General features: G+C 42.2%; 1 protein-coding gene across 1 annotated transcript in view; it reads right to left on the minus strand.

Moving 5' to 3' along the window:
* Positions 1-18,724, minus strand: part of ENTREP2 (endosomal transmembrane epsin interactor 2) — an 830,030-nt gene that overhangs the window by 539,999 nt on the left and 271,307 nt on the right. The gene's annotated exons all lie outside the window — the stretch shown is intronic.

Genomic DNA, 18,724 nt, shown 5'->3' on the forward strand with positions numbered 1-18,724 from the left:
TAAAAATACAATATGACAAAACATTAGTGTGGACATATCACCTGCTGGGCTGTGCTATTAGCATCTGCTGTTGATGACCAAAGAGGATTTCCGTCAAGATACTTCTTCCACAACAGAGAGATGTCAGTTATCTACATACCGTATAGAGCACTTTGTTGGAATCACTACTCCCTCATCAATAGTTACGGGAAACTAGTGAACCATACTCACAATACTCCCGTAAAGATGTTACCTTAACCACTTGGATGCTATGGCATGATCCACGATTTCATGTAATTTCCATTGAAGTCAATGGAAACTCCATGACGAGCTGAGCTCGTCATGAGCGTCGAAGGGGTTAAACTATTTCAATGTAAGTAGCATGTGCCCTTTGAAAGCTCAAGAGTAATAGGGAATTGCCATGACTCTTCTCAGGGAGTAAACTGACACTCACTGGTCCAGTATGTGTTATCTAAGATGAACAATGGAAACTGCAATACCAATAATCCACCTTTCTGGTCCTGCCAGCTGAGCCCTGCCATTCCAATGCAGATGTTTTGACTTCCAGATTTCCAACATCAATAGGCACATTTTTGGAATCCTCGATTACAGTAATGTGGACAGAAGTTGCTATCTACCCACACTAGCATATAGCCCCAATCCTTGGGAGTGGTCAGCATTAAATCACTGGTGGTCTAAATTAGACTACCTATTGTGCTGCCATCTGCAAAACCATGCTCACATCAACTTATATCTCTTCCAGATTTTCCTGTGGGATGGAGAAAAATGGGATACCTAGTGAATATGCAACTTTCTGCTTGAACTACCCCTTTTTTTTTGGACTATAGTAAATGTAGAGTGAAGTGGGCCTTTTTGCATCTGTAGTCCAAGGTGTCAGGTTGTCACAAATTGCCTTTGTTCGTGGATGTTCAGCTGGGTAGAAGTAGCCCACAGAATGCAATGCAGGGAGTTCAGGTGTTTGGCTTCAAGGAATGAAAAAGCTCACACACCAATACTAGCCACCCTGATACCAGTAATCATTATGAGGTTAGTAGAGGCTGATCGTGGTCTGTGAATGGGTGCATAACTATAATACCTAGAAAAAGGGAGAGACAGGTTTATTCACATTAATAGGGTTGTGATATATTTAAAATTTTCGACATTGACAGGAAGACAGAGAAGCAATCGAAGATGGCTGTAAATGTGTTAGGACAGTGGTAAGCACAGGACTAGCCTGGTTGCCATGTTTTAGATTAGCTGGAGCAGCAGATACGGAAGGTATTCAAGAAGCCTGATATAGACATTTCTTTTTTATCATTACTGAGATAAGCAAAAAAAAGGCAGAAATATGGGATTGCCAGCAAGGTAGAGAAAGGAAATGTAGGGCTTCCCTTAGAGGTTTGCAGATCCAAAATAGTTGGAAGTTAATTTGTTGAGGATTAATGTTTGATTTTTCTTTGGTGCAGCACAAACGACAGTTGTTAAGGTTGATTTATTTATAACGACGAATATGAGGAAATTAAAGCTATAATTACCAGTGCTAAGTAGCCATGCCTTACTTTAATATTATGCTCTAGTTCCTCAGACACCCACCAAATCAAACTTAAGTAGGTTTTCCTACAGTAGGAGGAATGAGCTGGCTACCTACAGAGTTCCATATACAATATTGCGTTATGAAAGAAAAAAATCTAAATCCAACCATAAACAAAATGACTTTATCAAGCTTTCTTTTGCTACTGTTTGGCAGAACCTAGGACAGTTGAGCTTCCAGCTGTTTTTTTGTGCACTCATTTCTGAAAGTTTAACATGTACATCAATATTGTTTGCGATCAAAAGAACTTAAATTAACTGAACATGGGCATTAAGTCCTGAAGAAGGACTCCCAAATGTTTTACAATTCCTTGCTCCAAATAGCACTAAGTACCAAACTGTGGGTATCTGGTTCTACCAGACCAGGTCAAACTCAACCCGCAGGGTCTAGGGAGAAAATCTAGTTAGAACTGGTCAGATGGCCCCAGCAGAGATTTGGGCTTCTTGCAGATTTTGTGCTTCTGAAGCAGGCCATGAGGCTTTCTAATTACCCCTTAGAGTCTACTCTTCTATCCTGGGTACAAGTGGGAGCTGGATCACTCCTCAGGTTCAACAACAGATGCAGTTCTTCAGTCTGTCACTGGTTCAGAACTGTTCTGAAGGGGGTATCAAGGGTGCCTCTTTTATTATCAGCGGCAGTCTGTGGGTGGCAGAAACTCCTGCCCATTCCGTAACCAACAAGGTTACCCAACGTTTCAGCCCTTTTTGTGTGTTGTACTGTAACCTATCCCACAGTGCTCCACGCTACCTAAACTCAGTCACACCAGACACTTCAGGTCTCAAACATGAGGAGTTAAGAATTCTGTACGTTCCTGGAAATGAGCCACAATGACCGGTGCACTTTGAGAAGAGTCTCCTGACGCTGGACTACTTCTGGGTCTTGCTGCTCGAGGCATTGCCAGACTTGCTTGCACTTGCTAGGCAAGTTTACCCCGGACATTTAAAGAAAGTAATTTAGTGTGCAATACTGTCTCCATAATCAAAGGAAGTCATGGCACAGTCAGTGCCCATAGCTGACAAGAGGTGTGGGGGGGAATCAGATGTAGTAGGGTAGGGAGAGGAAACATGTAATCCAGGTTTCAATCCCAGCAAGAAGTGCTGTACATAGAAGAAAAGAAAAACATAACAAAACTAGACAGTTACGGGCCAATGCACCGTGGAGTTGAGCATGTAGATGCACAGATCCCACCAGAGGTGTCACCCCCCCAAAGGGAAGTCATTGTGCGGCTGCATTGTGTGAAGTTGGAGACAGCCCCCAGATCCCCATGGACCAGATTATCCAAGGGATAGGGCCCCATGAACTGCCGGGCCGACCCTAGGTAAGATGAGGGCAGGCCACCCCAGAAACGGACAGTCTTTGCTGGGGCACTGGGACCTAGTGGCGGAGGCAGACAGATAGGTAGTCTTTCCTCATATTGTGTAGGTGGATAATGATGTCCTGCCTGGCTCCTTGAGATTCAGTCTCTTTTTTGCCACTTGTCATGCCAGCGGTGCTGCACCACGTTCCAGACAGGACTCAGGTCACCTCCAGAGGCCCTGCAGGGTAGGAATGAACCCCCTCTGGATGGATCATACATGATCTCCAGCAATTGGGTAGGAGAAAGAGAGCACAGACCTCCATTTCCCCTCCTAGGAGAACAAGAGAGCGAAGTCGTGCCCCAATTGAAAGCAAATGTCCAAGTCCCTCAGCGGGTCTACGATTGATTTAAAGTTGCGCCACTTTTGCAGTGTGACTGGGGAGAGATCCTGGAAAAGCTGGATAGTATGGTCTCAGTACACCAAGTCCGCTTTGCCCCTGGGGGGCCAGAGAATGGATCCATTATCAGTGAAAAAGTGAACCTGTATCGGGATGTCTTGGGTTGGATTGGGGTGATCAGTCACTGGCATTAGCTGGTGTGCCCTGTCAAGGGCCAGTGGTGAAGCATCATCATCTCTCCAGATCACATGAAGCAGTTTGGTGGTGAAAGCCATGATATTGTCTCCTCCTGCTGCTATGGATACACCTCATGTATGGATGTTGTTCCGGCAACTTCTATTTGGCCTAGCCTTCAGTTTGGCCTGTTGATCTTCGAGCACCACCACTCTATGCCAGATCTTCTCCTTATCTCCGTGCACCCATCCACTGTCCGCTCCAGGTCGTCCACGCATCCTCCAATTTCAGAGATTTCACTGCGAATGTCCTGAATGCAAGACAAAAAATCCGTCTTGAACATGCCGATTTCAGAGCGGATCTCTGTAAAGGTAGTGGTCCATATATTCCTGGGATATGGGGACCAGTGCTGATCTGCTGTCAGGGACATACTTTCCTCAGGGACCTCCTCAGCTGCAATCGATTTACTCCTGGGTGAGGTCACCAAGCTTTATGGTGTGACACTGTAGTCTTGTAGTTGCTAGGTCCCCTGGGCAAGGCCTGAGCAGTGTTTGCTTCCCCCAATTGTTCAAACTGTGAGTGTAGGGCCCTTGTAGGGCTATGCATCGTGTCTCTATCCCCGGGGCTCTGGTGGATGGAACTAAATCCCCCAGGACAGCAGAGGAAAAGAGACTCTGCTCATGCCAGCTCTGTGTTAGCAAATCAACAAAAAAAAGATCTTGGGTAGGCAGGTCGTGCAGTAAAGAGTCAATGTTCTCAGAGCATCTCCAATAGTCAGTGCTGCAGGTGGCTATGGGTGCGCTCTTGGCCCCCGGGGCTCTGATCTTCCTTCGCCCTAGGTCGTCAGTGCTGGTTCTCTCGCAAAAGGCCCCACTCTGCTGGCAAGCAGATGTCCTGGGCCTTGTGCATAGGTGGTAGCCCCACAATAGCATCTTCACGGGGGTTGTCTACCAGTCCACTCACAGCTCCCACACTCCTCAGCCCTGCTAGACCCCGCAGTACTCACCAGGGAGGGCCTGTGGCCAGGCCAGGCCAGACTTACAGCGGTACCACAAGTTTGCCCGCTCTATTCTCCAGCGCCACCACCCGGCAGGCACAGCATTGTATCTTTGGAGGGGGCCCCCACTGTTCTCTACTAATGCACTCTTCCCTGGCTGCACACTGGTACTCACGGATTCTGTTGCCAACAGAGGGAGGGTAGGGGAAGGCAGGCTCACTCATGTGTCTCCATGCCCCGCAAGCCTGAGGCCCCAATACATGGTACCAGTGCTCACCAATAGGGCACCCATGTGGCACGTTCCACAGTTCAGTCCCCCATGGGCAGGCACAGTGTGTTGCTCAGGCTGCGGTGTCGGATAGCCCCAGATGGTGGTCTTACTAGGCCCTCTGGAGCCGCCATTCAGGTCCAGGGAAAAGAGGCAGTAAACAAGAGGGCACGCAGGTCAGGGCTATGATGTCATCAATGGTCCCACCTGGAGGCCCCAGGAGGTTCCCCCAGCAGGTCAAGCATAATTCCAGCAGGAAGGAGAGCGAGATGAAGGCGGGTCAGCCCCGCCACCACCATATCTCGCAGGCCTGTTCTCCTAGGGTGCCACTCTTCTCACTGATCCCCCTGGTGGCAGCGCTCATCAGTGTAGGGCCCCCAAGGCAGGCTCAACCTCTGCTGCTCCTCTTGTTGGCTGATGGCTCTGGGCCACAGTCCCTCCCAGGTAATGTCCTTTAACCTTTCACTTCCTCCTTAGAACTTTGTCCTAAAGGAGGACAACTGTAATGATTCATAGGTTCCACTGAATGATTCTTTTTATATCCTTTACCCAGGGGTCTCAAGCATCATTTGTTTCACTGAGCACAGCGTGAACTGGCTCTGTTATAATTCTAATTACTGTGTAGCTTTACCATTTGCAGGCCAATCCCTCGCGCCTTTTAGTTCCTTGGCTTGTATTCAATTTGGGAAGTCTGCTCAGTTAGCACCCTTCCTGGGTTTATGATGCTTGATCTTGGCTTTGGCCATTTAGATAATCCTTTTACGCGTTCACAGGGGATTGGGCTGGAAAAAATAACAGAGTGAGGTGCTGTGCTAACTAGTTCTAGTTGTTGTCTCTGGCCGAATCACATACACCGCCAACCCTGCCTACCCCTCTCCCAGCTTGCTCCATAATTGCACCCACTGGCTTCTTATGTTCTGCTTGTCTCGCAATTCTTTGTAGTTCACTTGATTTTCTACCTCGGATGAGAGGAACTGTTTCTCCGCTCAGTTCAATATCAGGCAGCCACCACCATCTGAATTTTCCCTAACCTCACAGTCTTTCAGTTCTCCATCTGGATCTTTGTTCATCCACACACCTACTGTGCCATCAGCTTTTTTGTGTGTGGTTTGTGATTTCTTCCACCATGAATTGGTGATTATGTTTCTCATTTGGAGGTGCGTGCAATTGTTTTTCCACTGAGCAGTGTTTTAGAGATGCTGCTCCGTTGCCATCTCATCTTCGCCCCTCAAAACCTATTTTTAAACAGCGAATCATATCACACCTTCGTTCCTATTCACAAAGGCACATTTAGACATACAGATTTATACTTTTTTGCCATTTACCATTTCTGACTATAACTTCACTACTAGGTGCAGACTTAATATTACTATAATTGGTATTATTACCACTGTGACTAGTATTACTATTTCAATATGTTAACCGCCCAGTTGCCTGAACAGGTGTCCTGGTGCTGAAGAAAAGTCAACCTAGCAAAATAACCTGAAGCAGACAGCTATTTTGGATAAAACAAAGTCTCGAGGAGTTTCCTAAACTGACTAAGGTCAGACACTGAGCAGAGAGAGAGAAGCAGACCATTCCACTAGCATGAGGTCTAGTCCTCACGTAGTTCACAAGCTTAAATGTAGGCTGTAGCTAAAAAAAGAGCTACAGCAGAGCGCACGCTTTAAAGGCAATATAATGGTGGAACGTGGTCTGTAACAAAGAGACAGATACGGAATTATAAGGAGCTCTGTCAAAAATAGAAGCAGCCTTAAAAATAATCATTTTAGGGGCAGATAGCCAATGAAGTCTAATTAACGCCGGAGAGGCTAAAGCTGAGCAAGAAAGAGAAAGAACAAGGTGAAGAGCAGCAGTCTGTACAGAATACAATCTTTTCATTACGTACTCCGGTGACCCCAGGAACAGGGAGTTCCCATAATCCACACGACTGGGCCGGAAGACTGTTCTAGCAAAGGGACAGTGAGGTGGGGGAAGTGATGGTAGAATTTTTGGCAGGACTGTCAGCAGGGCAAGATGTGGGTACAAAACGTTTCAAGTTATTAATAAATTAGATGTCTCCACCAACTCAAAGAGGGAGTAGAGCTAGAATAGAATGTATGAGTACATAGTAACTACAAGTCATTTTTCACACATAGACAGAGGTTTCCACCACCAGGACGAAGATCTCCCTATGGTAATGTATAGGGCAAAATAACAAAGTTTAATACACATTTAAACAGTAATTAAAATATTTTAAAGTACAATAAAATTATACAGTAATTTCAAATAATTATTAGTAGCCTAGAAATAAAAAAAAGTGTTATAGCACAGCAACATCAAATCTAATAATTAAATAATCAAATCTAATAATTTAATTTATGATTATTTAAAATAATTTGAAAATATGTTGCCTTCAGTAACACTTTTATATTTAATTATTAATAGTGTTTGTTAATACTACATGTTTGTTTAAGAATTTAAAATATTTGTATTAAATGTTTAACAAAAAATTAAATAGTAACTTATTTACTTTGAATAATATTTTTAAATTAGATAGTGCTTTTAATATTTATTTCCTATGGTGGTGTTCTCTTAAATCCATTTTCTGTGTATGAGTGTCCGTGTGTAGTGCTGGATTTACTCCAAGGCTGTTTTGCCCCTTTTGGGCTGCATTAACTATTTGTGAACAGCAATGGACTTACCGTTCTGTGGGCTGTTGTTTGTATTTGCAATTTACTCTGCAAGCTCCTCCTTACTCCTCCCTAAGATTCTCCTTATACTTCACTGTTATGCATGACAAACAATGGGAGTGCTTCTTTCATATCAAGGCAATCTTTACTTTTGTTTTATCATTGATTGAAGAGAACGGTGTGTGACACACGGTCATGAGTGCATTACTAATTCTTCCTCCAGTGAGGTTGCCTCCGCCTGCTACTAGTTTGGTGGTGTTTACAGTAAAGGTTTAATCTTTTAAGGAAGCTGTATGCCTTTACTGCCTTGTTGACTTCCAGTTGGTGGTGAATTTTTCAAAGCTTTACCACCAGTGAGTTCCTACGCTTGGATGATTTTTTTCTTTTTCTTGCATCACTGAAGAGTAAATTGGGTGTAGGATGGTCAACTGCTGTAGATGTCCCTATGGGTAAAGCTGAGTGCCTTAAAGGAGGACAGCTTTGCTGTGGATAACAAGTGAGTTGTTTGCATGGCTGTAGCAATCCAGTTGCATTGCCATAATTGTACTTTTTTTCTGGCTGTCACATTCTAATTTCTCTGTACTTAACATCCGTGTGCAGAGTCCAGTGTTCAACAGTATGAGGACTATGGTGTCCTGGATGTTCTTAGAAAAACGTAGAAGAAAAAACATATGGCACAGGGCTAGCATGATGAGGAAGATCCTTTTGGCAACTTGTTTCGCTTGCGGCACTCAATTAAAGTCGATAGTCACTGTGTGGTTTCTGAGGCCAGATAACCATAGTCTGATAGCTCTCCCAGTTTGCCTATTGAGTTTTAGGGCTTGATCAGTATCCATTGGTTCACAACTAGGAATAAGTGTGTCATGTTTCTTAGCTACAAGATGATATGAGTGTCGTGTGTAATTGTAGCAGGTTTGATTAAAGGACCTAATGAGTTCAAATATTTGGCTGAAGTATGCACTGCAGAAGAGTGGGGAGATCCATGAACATTGCAGACTCCTGCATGTTCTTTAGAATAAAATAGAAGCAACTTGCATATGTGTATGTGAAAAAAAAAAATTGGCACATTATGTTTCCTTCCATACACCGAATACATGAACTACTGGTTCCAATGTGTCTGTCAGAAGTGCTGTGTTCAGCTCAATTTTATTAGGATCACACCTATTGGCTCAAAGTCCCAAAAGAAACAGCATCATTTAAAAAAAAAAGGAGAACAGGCAGGTGTCTCTCACTCGTCCTCTAACAATTTGTAATAGACTACACCGAGAGTGTTAGGAGTCAGACAACGCTGTTTGAGAATCTCATTTCTCAAAACATGTAAAATGCTCTGCTATATTTTTTTCCTCCTACCAAGACGGATCTCTTTTCTTGCAGGTCTTCTTACAATATTCGCAACAGTGAAGCAGAAGGTTTTCCTTCACTTTCCTGGTAGTATCAGAAAACAGAGTTTCTAAAGCATGGCGGTTGAGCAGACATTTGTTTGCATTACCATTCACAGAGATAGTCTGCTTTTCTTAGATCTTACTCCTAGACATATAGCCCCTGATATGAAATGCAGTCACATGTAAATGTATTCAAGCCTATCTTGAATGTAAAATGCATTATTATCCCATTAAACTCTTCCACATATGACAGAAAGATATGTTCTCTCTATTTAAAGAATACCCATTTTTGTTGAAATTCTAATATTTTTTTTCTACATTTTAATATGTGTATGTCATTTTCCTGACTCAGATATATGAACAGAATGCAGGCCTCTAGCATATACATAGTATGGAAGCCTCAGACGTATACACAGTGTTTTGGCCTCTCATAAATGCAGTGTGGAGTTCTAAGATATGTGTACAGTATGCAGGTATCTGATATGTTCATTGTATGGAAGCCTCTGCTATATAGCAGGACTCATGCCACTACAAGTGCCTGATATAATAATAATAACGATAATAACAATAATAATATAAGATGGGTTAGCTAGTCATTTGGCCTATGACAAAACATTTAGCAAACAAACTTCATGCCATTTTGTACATCTAAAGTATGAGGTTTTAAGTGAGAAAGAAGAGAGCTGCATTTGTTAAGTGACTGAATTTGAGTGTGGGGTAATTAAGCGGGAGGTAGTAAAATATGTGTTTGCGGAAGGTATTTCATGCCAACACAGCTGCAGAGAGAAGCTGAGGACCGATGCAGAGAACCTTTTTATGCAGCAGGCACGTCTCATAAAACGAGGTACTTTTCTTCTAATGTTATTTTGTTTGGCACAAGGGGAGACAAGATTAGAGACCTGGATGTTGTGACGCAGCGAGGAAGAAGCTTGGACCGTATGATATAGAGCTCTTATTTTCACAGTTTACATTGCCTATTTGCAAATATTTATCATGGAAGTCAGAGGAAGCAAAAGAATCGCATGTGTTGGCCAAGCACAGAAAGGAAAAAGACATACAGTGCACCACCCCAACTTTCTCTTTAAGTTGCTATAGAAAAAGCATTTTGTGTTAAAACCTAATCACACTTAACAACATATTTTCAAAAACATCCTTGATTGTAGAAGACCCGACCCCATGAACATTGCTCTGAACTCATTCGTGTCTATGTTTATTTCACTGTGGGAAAGGGCGTGCCAATCGTAAAAGGTTTCTTTACAGTAGAGTGGGTCAGTTATTTTGGCCATCGAGAAAAGCTAGGCAGATATCCACCAGAGCTGTCTTACCAGCATTAGAGGCCCATGGGCAAAGTGAAGTACTGTGTCTTACCTACACAACCAATAAAATGTTTAACGGAAAATTAGTGTTAAATTCTTGGCTTCCCAGCGCCCTTATGCTCGTGGGGCCCCGAGCATATTTACATCTTTAAGATCACACCTATTCTCCGTGCTGGCAAACCCCTTTCCTTTCAAAAGGGGAAAAAGTATCTGCGGAAAAATGATGAAGAGCGGCATAGGATGCGGTGTTCTAATCCACAAATTGACAAGTGCGAAATTGGGCAAAAGAAAGATAGGGATAGATGACAGTGAACGTTTTACCTTCAAGAAAAGCCCAAACAGAGCTTAAAAAAGACCTTAATGTCAAGTGACCAGGATCTGCTCATCCCAACAAAGTTGTTTTACGAAGGAGATGTACTTTTAGATAAAAGCAGAAAAGAACTGGTATTGTCTCTCAGACTGCATCCGAGAATGCCTTGGAGGCCCGTCCATTTGCTTCATTGACACCACACTCCTCCGACCTCATCTCAGGTTTGGTGTGATGACCAGGACCTAGTAATAATCTTATCCCTAGGAAGAAGTAGTGCCAGTGGGTGCATTGAGCCTGACAATAGGTAAGAGGTTGAATCGACACAATCTGTTTCATCTATCTATTATCTGTATGCCAGCCTGCATTTCAAGCTATCTAAATATCTACTGATGTGTTCTAATCTATGCACACTCATGCATCCAGACACACAAGCGCATCCACCCATCCATCCATTTCTTGCTAAACTCACTCTCGCCAGTGCAACATTTGTAAAAAAAACATAAGTTCCAGGGCCCTCGCCATAAGGCCACTGCAGCTTGCATTACCCTAGCTAGCCTTGCCAATGTCAGCACCAGCACAACTACTAACCTTCTACAAGTGTGACTCTTCAGAATATTTGAAGTCTCCAAAGCTATAAGAATGGCTTGGACGGCAGGTATCAGAATGAATAATTACTGTTGTTGTGTGTTTCTTGATTAGACAAACCGTGCCATCATGTGGCAGACTGTCATAGGTCCCGGTGTTGACAAGTGCCAGGGCCGAGCACCGGAAACCACTGGCTCAGATTTAGCACTGACTCTCTCACGCCCACCCATGCACACTCTCTTTCTCTCATGGTGCTCCCTGTTCATCTCCCTGTTCTCACTTTTTCTATTTAGCTGCTACTTGTGGGATTTGTCCCTCTTTATCTTGGTTTATTTAATCGCTTATCTATCTGCTAACCACTCCTAAAGTTCGCCATTTTGTTCATCAGCTAATTTTTAGGTCTCGCCTAGCGACACAGGGCGTGCGCGGCTCGCCTTGCCGAGAACTATTGTTGTCGGTTTCATGGTCAAAGGGGGACAGGACATGTGCACATGTGTGGAAGACAGGAGCTGTGCACGCTTACGGCTGGCTCACGGCGTTATCACAACGCCTGCTTGCACCATACGCATGCACATCTCCTGTCTGGGAGTGGCGCGCTTACGTCAGCTGCATTACTTACAAGACAACTCGGAGAACAGGAGATGAGCACACGTACGGCTCGCTGTCTTATCACAACTCCTGCTCGCACCATACGCGTGCCCGCTTGGTGAAAATGTGTCACTCTCAGTGCTGCAGTCCCGCAGGGAGGGCCTTTAATTGAATCGCTGCTGTAACAATGTTTATTATTTGCGTTATTAAGCTGCTTTCACCCACATTTTCCATATTGCACGAGCTTTGATTTGTAACTGTGCAGACTATTTTTCGGGTAATTTCTGGAAACAAACACGTGGGACAGTATTGTTAAAGTGCATTAATGCTGCTCAACTTGCTGGCTCATAAGCGAGTCACCCTCTGCGTTAGCAGTGTGCGGTTTAATGCTGCGCGCCCCAGTGTTGTGACAGGAGCATGCGGTACACGTAGCGGTATCTTGGATTCTTTTGTGTGTTTACTTTTGTCGCAGCACCGCTGCAGACGCTGCGCTCACCGTCTGGCAGTTGCACAAATTCTTAAGGAACAGTTCAGACTGAAAGATTTGTGCATGCAGCAGTGTGCTGCATGGATATGTGTAATCTGCAATTTCGGCGGCTACAAACCATTCCAAGAACCGTGCACACGACTCTCCTCTGCATGCCTGGTTTGTGCGCTTTACGCATTCTGCGGAGAGCTGCGCTGTGGGATCTGCAAGATGGGAGGACGCACTGATGCTCCCATCCAAGCCCTGAAGGTGGGTGGCCTGAGGGGGGATCCCGTGAAGTTTTGGATGTCTCAGTAAAGCTGTCTGCGCTCTGCTCTTGGGACAGGTCCTTGGATCAATAAGGCTGCCGGCGCTGACACAACCTCTAGCAAGCACGGCAAAAGAAGGTGATGAGTGTCAACAAAACACGGCTGCGGACATTAGCTGGGGGAATCAGGGTGAGTGCAGCCGACAGCCGGTCCTCTAAGCACACCACAGGCACTTGTGCCACCAGCACGTGAAACGGAGTGCTTTATCATTCCCTCTTAGGTCACTCGTATGTAAAATACACGAATGTTGTTACCATTACCTCAACAAGCATCTTCTTGTCTCTGGAGAAAGACAAATAGGTAGATACTACTAACAGACTATGCGTCATACAAACACAAAATAAAACACAAACATGAATGCACTTTTTTGAAGTAAACACATGTATAGATGCCAGATGCACGATACACAGACAACATAGTCATAGAAAAATAAATACATTTAAATATAAACAGATGTATAGTTAAATCAAGAGATAGATTGATACACACATAGTTAGAGAGGACGATTTATTGATAAAAAGAAATATTTGATTGCTCGATACGGAAAGATAGCTATCATTAAAAGGACTGAGATAGATAGATAGATATCTAGATAGATAGACAGACAGACAGACAGACAGACAGACAGACAGACAGACAGACAGACAGACAGACAGACAGACAGATAGATAGATAGATAGATAGATCGCTCCATGGGGACGGGCTTCCACGCAAAACACTTTACTATATCATTACTATAGTGTTGCGATGGTTGAGCGGAAGGAAGGCCGTGTTCTATTCACAAGATGGCTGCTGGAGTGGATTAGCTCGAAATCCCAAATATTCTGCTTTTAAAAGATACTTTAACCGTAACAATGTATGGGACTTTAACTGCAGTGTATCAGTTGTTCAAATATTCAAAATCTTCCTTATCAAGTACTTCAGCAATACTGTAGTTTTTCTTGATGTTTTATCACACTAGGCTGGTGGCTGTCCCTTGCAAGTGAAAAAGAATAATTATTGGACTGACACAAAGAGTGTGCTTTAATGTACATTTCGTTGTTATTGAATCTCTTGCAAGGCTGCCTGCCGATCACCCTTCGTGGGTGTTCACAGTAGGTGATCAGGCATGTCAGACATCATTGAAACGGGGCTGTGAGTTATGTTCAGGGACATCGTTTCTGTGTGTTTGTCAGTGTAATTGTTGTTATAAAACCAGTTGTGATTTTTTAGATGTTGCACTGTTGTCACTTTAGCAGGGCAGAGTAATGATGCCATAACACAGGTGCACCTAAAGGACTGGGCACTGATGACATTAAACGGTTGCAGGAGCCATGACCTATTGACTGAGCATTGGAGGCACAGTACTGACAGCAGAGGGGCAGCTACACGGACGAAGGACTGGGTCTGGTGCCTGGTAGGAGCTGCCTGGGCACCAACTGAAGGACTGATCACTTGCAAAGGACACTGATGCCCCAGTGCAGGTAAAAGAGTGTAAACCAATGGATACAATTCTTAGGAAACAAGCATATGCAATGCAATAGGTCTCGCATTTACGCGAGTTTGAGCTATTGACATTGTAAATAATGCCTTTTAAAAAAAAAATTAAAAACATAAATAAAAGGCATTGTTTATTACAATGCCAATAGCTGACACTCTTGTAACTACGAGACCTATTGCATTGCAAATGCTAGATGTTTCTCTATTTGTTTGTCTAACTGAATATATACTTCATTCTTTGCGTGCACTTATCTGTCTCTCTGGTAATCAGTTGACTGGATATCAGTTTGCCTGTGTTTCAATATTTTCGTCCGTCTATGTCTCTGCCTATCTACGTGCATTTCTCACCAATTTCTGTTCCTATTTCTATGCAGCTGTCTGTCTCAATACCTCCCTTTCATGCACTAGCATCTGTCAATGACCGACGCTTCCTATCTGTCTTTCTTTCGCTCTGTACTATTTTTATGGTTCAATTGAAGACAACGTTTGTCTAATTAAATCAATTTCTTGAGCATTCATTGCAAGCTGACGAGCAGGCGGGCTGATACAGACTATTTTGCATCACAGCGGGGTGTTCAATCGGAAAAGACTATTAATCAAGAGCCACTAGACCAGATGTCACTGTTTCAAGGGGAAAACGCTTAAATGACTAGCAATATTTATGGCCTTCCAAAGTTCATTGTGACACTGCAGACATTACTGCGGGGTTAAAAGGTTAATGACTCGAAAGAAAGGGCAGGTCACGTTTGATTTTTCGATGACCTGTACACCTTAGAATCTGAATTAAGGATGGCAGAGAAAGGGATCACTTTAGGGTTGCATGCAAAAGCCTTCTGCAACACTGTGTGAGGTGTAACTATTATAATATTCCCTAAGGGGCAGGGCACATTGATCGAAATTTAGAAAAATAGAAAATATGTTTTCACTACCCGCTGACATTTCTATCTCCACTGGTTTAAGAGTGAATCATGGAATGGTCACACTCAAACGCTGCACACTGAAAATTAGGAGTTTGTAAAGGACACCCCATGTGAACTGCTGCTTCGTCTGTCTGTGCTACCATGTAAGGTACATGGTAGCACCTCTCACAGGTACAGATACTAATCTACAATATAGGTGTTCTATTTATATATGGTATATATATAATATATATATATATATATATATATATATATATATATATATATATATATATATATATATATATATACCATATATATATATATATATATATATATATATATATATATATATACCATATATAAATATATATTATATATATTATATATATACCATATATAAATAGAACACCTATATTGTAGATTAGTATCTGTACCTGTGAGAGGTGCTACCATGTACCTTACATGGTAGCACAGACAGACGAAGCAGCAGTTCACATGGGGTGTCCTTTACAAACTCCTAATAATATATATATATATATATATATATATATATATATATATATATATATATATATATATATATATATATATATATATATATATATATATATATATATATATATATATATATATATATGTATTACCTACTGGCGGTCGCCAGTAGGTATATATAGTTAGGATTTTTTCCCTATGGGATTTTTGAAAATTCTATGTCTAATAACTTTGGCGTTTGTGGACGGAATTGGCTGAAATTTTCTGGAAAATGGAACATTTTGTTTCTGAGCAGCCCCTGAAAATTTGGGGGGGGTTCGTCCAGGGGGGGCCGAGAAAAAAGGGGGGTCCCAAAACGTGTTTTTAACATTGAGTTTTCCATAGGGCGGTTGGCCTCACTTTTAGCCCGAACGGCTGAATGGATTTGCACGAAACTTGGCAAAATTGTAGGGACTGGTAGCCCGATGTGCCTTTTGTAGGCCTCAATATATGTGCTCCAGTGGATTTTGAGAAATTAACGTTTAAAAAAAGATATATATCTGTAACAGCGGACCGGGCAGCTCCCCGGTTCGCGGACCGGGGCGCGTACCAGAACTTCACGTAGCGAAGCTGATTGGCTCTCCGGCGTCTGTCAACATTCCAAACAGTCCGGAGCGGCCGCCATCTTGTCTCTCGGTAGGATTGAGAGACAAGAGGAGGCCAAAACAAAGGGGGAAATAACCATAAGGGGGCATAGTAGATCCTCCCTGACCCCCTAGGTTTAATGTGGAGGCTTTAAAAGGGCCCCGCGGGGCAAAAAAAACAAATTTTTTTTTTGTTTTTTTTGCGTGGGTAGCGCCCGGTCCGCGAACCGGGAAGCGTTCTGGGCAGCGTAACGTAGCACGTCATATGACGTATCACGCGACAACGCGAAACGTCATGCTGACGCGACGCGTCACGATGTTGTTTTCTAACGCGACAGTTGCGCAAACGGAACGTTTACCGGTTCGCGGACCGGGTCGCGGCTCCGAATTGAGCTAACGGGAAGCTAACCGGTTCGCGTACCGGGAGCGAAACAATAAAAATAATTTAAAAAAAATTGTATTAAAAACATGTAAAAAATATTTTTCGATTTAAAGAAGAATACATTGTAAAGGTTTTGATATTTGCTATTAAAAAACCATTGAAATTCACTGAAAAAACCATAGGTTATAGACCATATATAGTTAGGAATTAGCATTTACAAAACCTTGAAAATTCACTGAAAAAACCATAGGTTATAGACCATATATAGTTAGGAATTAGCATTTAAAAAACCTTATTTTATTCACACAAAACCATTGAAATTCCATATATAGTTAGTTGCACTAACTATATATCGCGCACCCGCAATCCACTGCTGATCATGTCACATATTACATCATTCATGACATGGTCAGTGACATCACTGATGACATCACTGATGACATCTCAAATGACATCACTGATGAGATCACTGATGACATCTCATTTGACATCAATGACCACATCACTGATGATATCATTCATGTGACAATACAATGCATCTCCTCACATTTTAATATAACCTCTGTTTCACCCAGTGTTAAATACAGAGTCTAATTTTTGAAACCATTGACACAGCAATACTAGTTACTACATACGTACTCACTGATTCCTACGTCTACACACACATTCACTCATTCACCCATACAATCATTCATACATACAATCACTCATCTTTACAACACTATCATATGCACTCATACACCTATACAGACACTTACACTCTGCCACTCATCCATGGAGTTACTCACACACCTAGTCAGTCCTGTAAAGAATCAATCACACTTCCATTTTCTTGTCTATACAGTTAAACATAGAGCACCTTACATTTTCAAACATATACTAACACATACTTACTTTCTTATACAATCATTGATACAAGTACACATTGATCTGCACAGAGTCACACACCTCCCAGCCAGCCACACACACACTCAGTCTCCCATACAAATACTTAGACAATCAATCAATAACCCATATAGTTAATCATATAGCTACTGATCAACACATGCAGCAGTTTACAGAACAACAGACATAATGATGCACAAATTAAGACAGTTTAGTCACTAACCCATGCACTCAGTGAGACACATTTAATCACTCACTCATACATTCAGTCATGCACCTACTAAATCCTTCGTCCAGACACTTATACATCTACTCATTCTTCAATATGTAAAACATATTTAAACTTTACAGAAACACACAGTCACTGGATGATGTCATCAGTGATCTCATCAGTGATGTCAAATGAGATGTCATCAGTGATCTCAACAGTGATGTCATTTGAGATGTCATCAGTGATGTCATCAGTGATGTCACTGACCATGTCATGAATGATGTAATATGTGACATGATCAGCAGTGGATTGCGGGTGCGCGATATATAGTTAGTGCAACTAACTATATATGGAATTTCAATGGTTTTGTGTGAATAAAATAAGGTTTTTTAAATGCTAATTCCTAACTATATATGGTCTATAACCTATGGTTTTTTCAGTGAATTTTCAAGGTTTTGTAAATGCTAATTCCTAACTATATATGGTCTATAACCTATGGTTTTTTCAGTGAATATATATATATATATATACACACATATCGCATACATACATATCAAAAGCACACATCTTGCTACTCCGCATTCCTATCCCTTGAGGATAGTAGTCATTTTATGAAATTTCCAACATTAGTCTTGTGCATATTAGAAGTTGAGGTTGAATTCAAATTTCATTATGTAAATGCACTATGCCCTTAATGGATGGTTTTATCTAACGAAAAGCCATCTAATAGCATCATCAATAGCTTATCAAAGTGGGTGGTAAGCACTTACCATGTTACTCTAAGAGGCATCTTGAAGAGGTAATGTTTTCTCCCTGTCTTTCACCAAGTGCTTCACTACACCCAGCTCCATGTTTTACTTACCCACATAGGTCATGCCCCATTCCTTTGAGTTCCTATTCAATCTTGCTATCCTACAGCACTGTTTAACTCTCCCTTAGATGATCTGCTCTTCTCTTCCACATTGGTTCTATTTTCCCTCTTTGCTTCATGATGTCCTCCTCCTTCATCTACGCATTGCTCTATTGTCTCCTCTCCCACTAACATGCCTATTTTCTCCTATTTCCCATTCATGGTCCCCAGAACACTTAACTCTTTTGTGCCTCATAGGTCATGTTTCGCACTTAAAATTTGCCTTCAGATTATCATCCATTCCTCAGCCCCAAAGTCCTGTTTTCCTCCATGTTCTTATTTGAAACACATCATTTAATGATCTCTGGACTATACGTGGTCCCCCACCATTTTGTTTTTAAATATCTTTATTGCGTTTTGTCTTTCTTATACAATTATAACATATCATTGCATTCAATAATCTTGCGATAAAATAAACTTTGCCATGAGCCCGTACCCATAAATCTGGGTGTTACCATCATGTAAACGTAGCAAGATATGCGTCTCTA

The sequence above is a fragment of the Lissotriton helveticus genome, chromosome 3_2, assembly GCF_964261635.1.
Source record: "Lissotriton helveticus chromosome 3_2, aLisHel1.1, whole genome shotgun sequence".
Taxonomy (NCBI): Eukaryota; Metazoa; Chordata; class Amphibia; order Caudata; family Salamandridae; genus Lissotriton; species Lissotriton helveticus.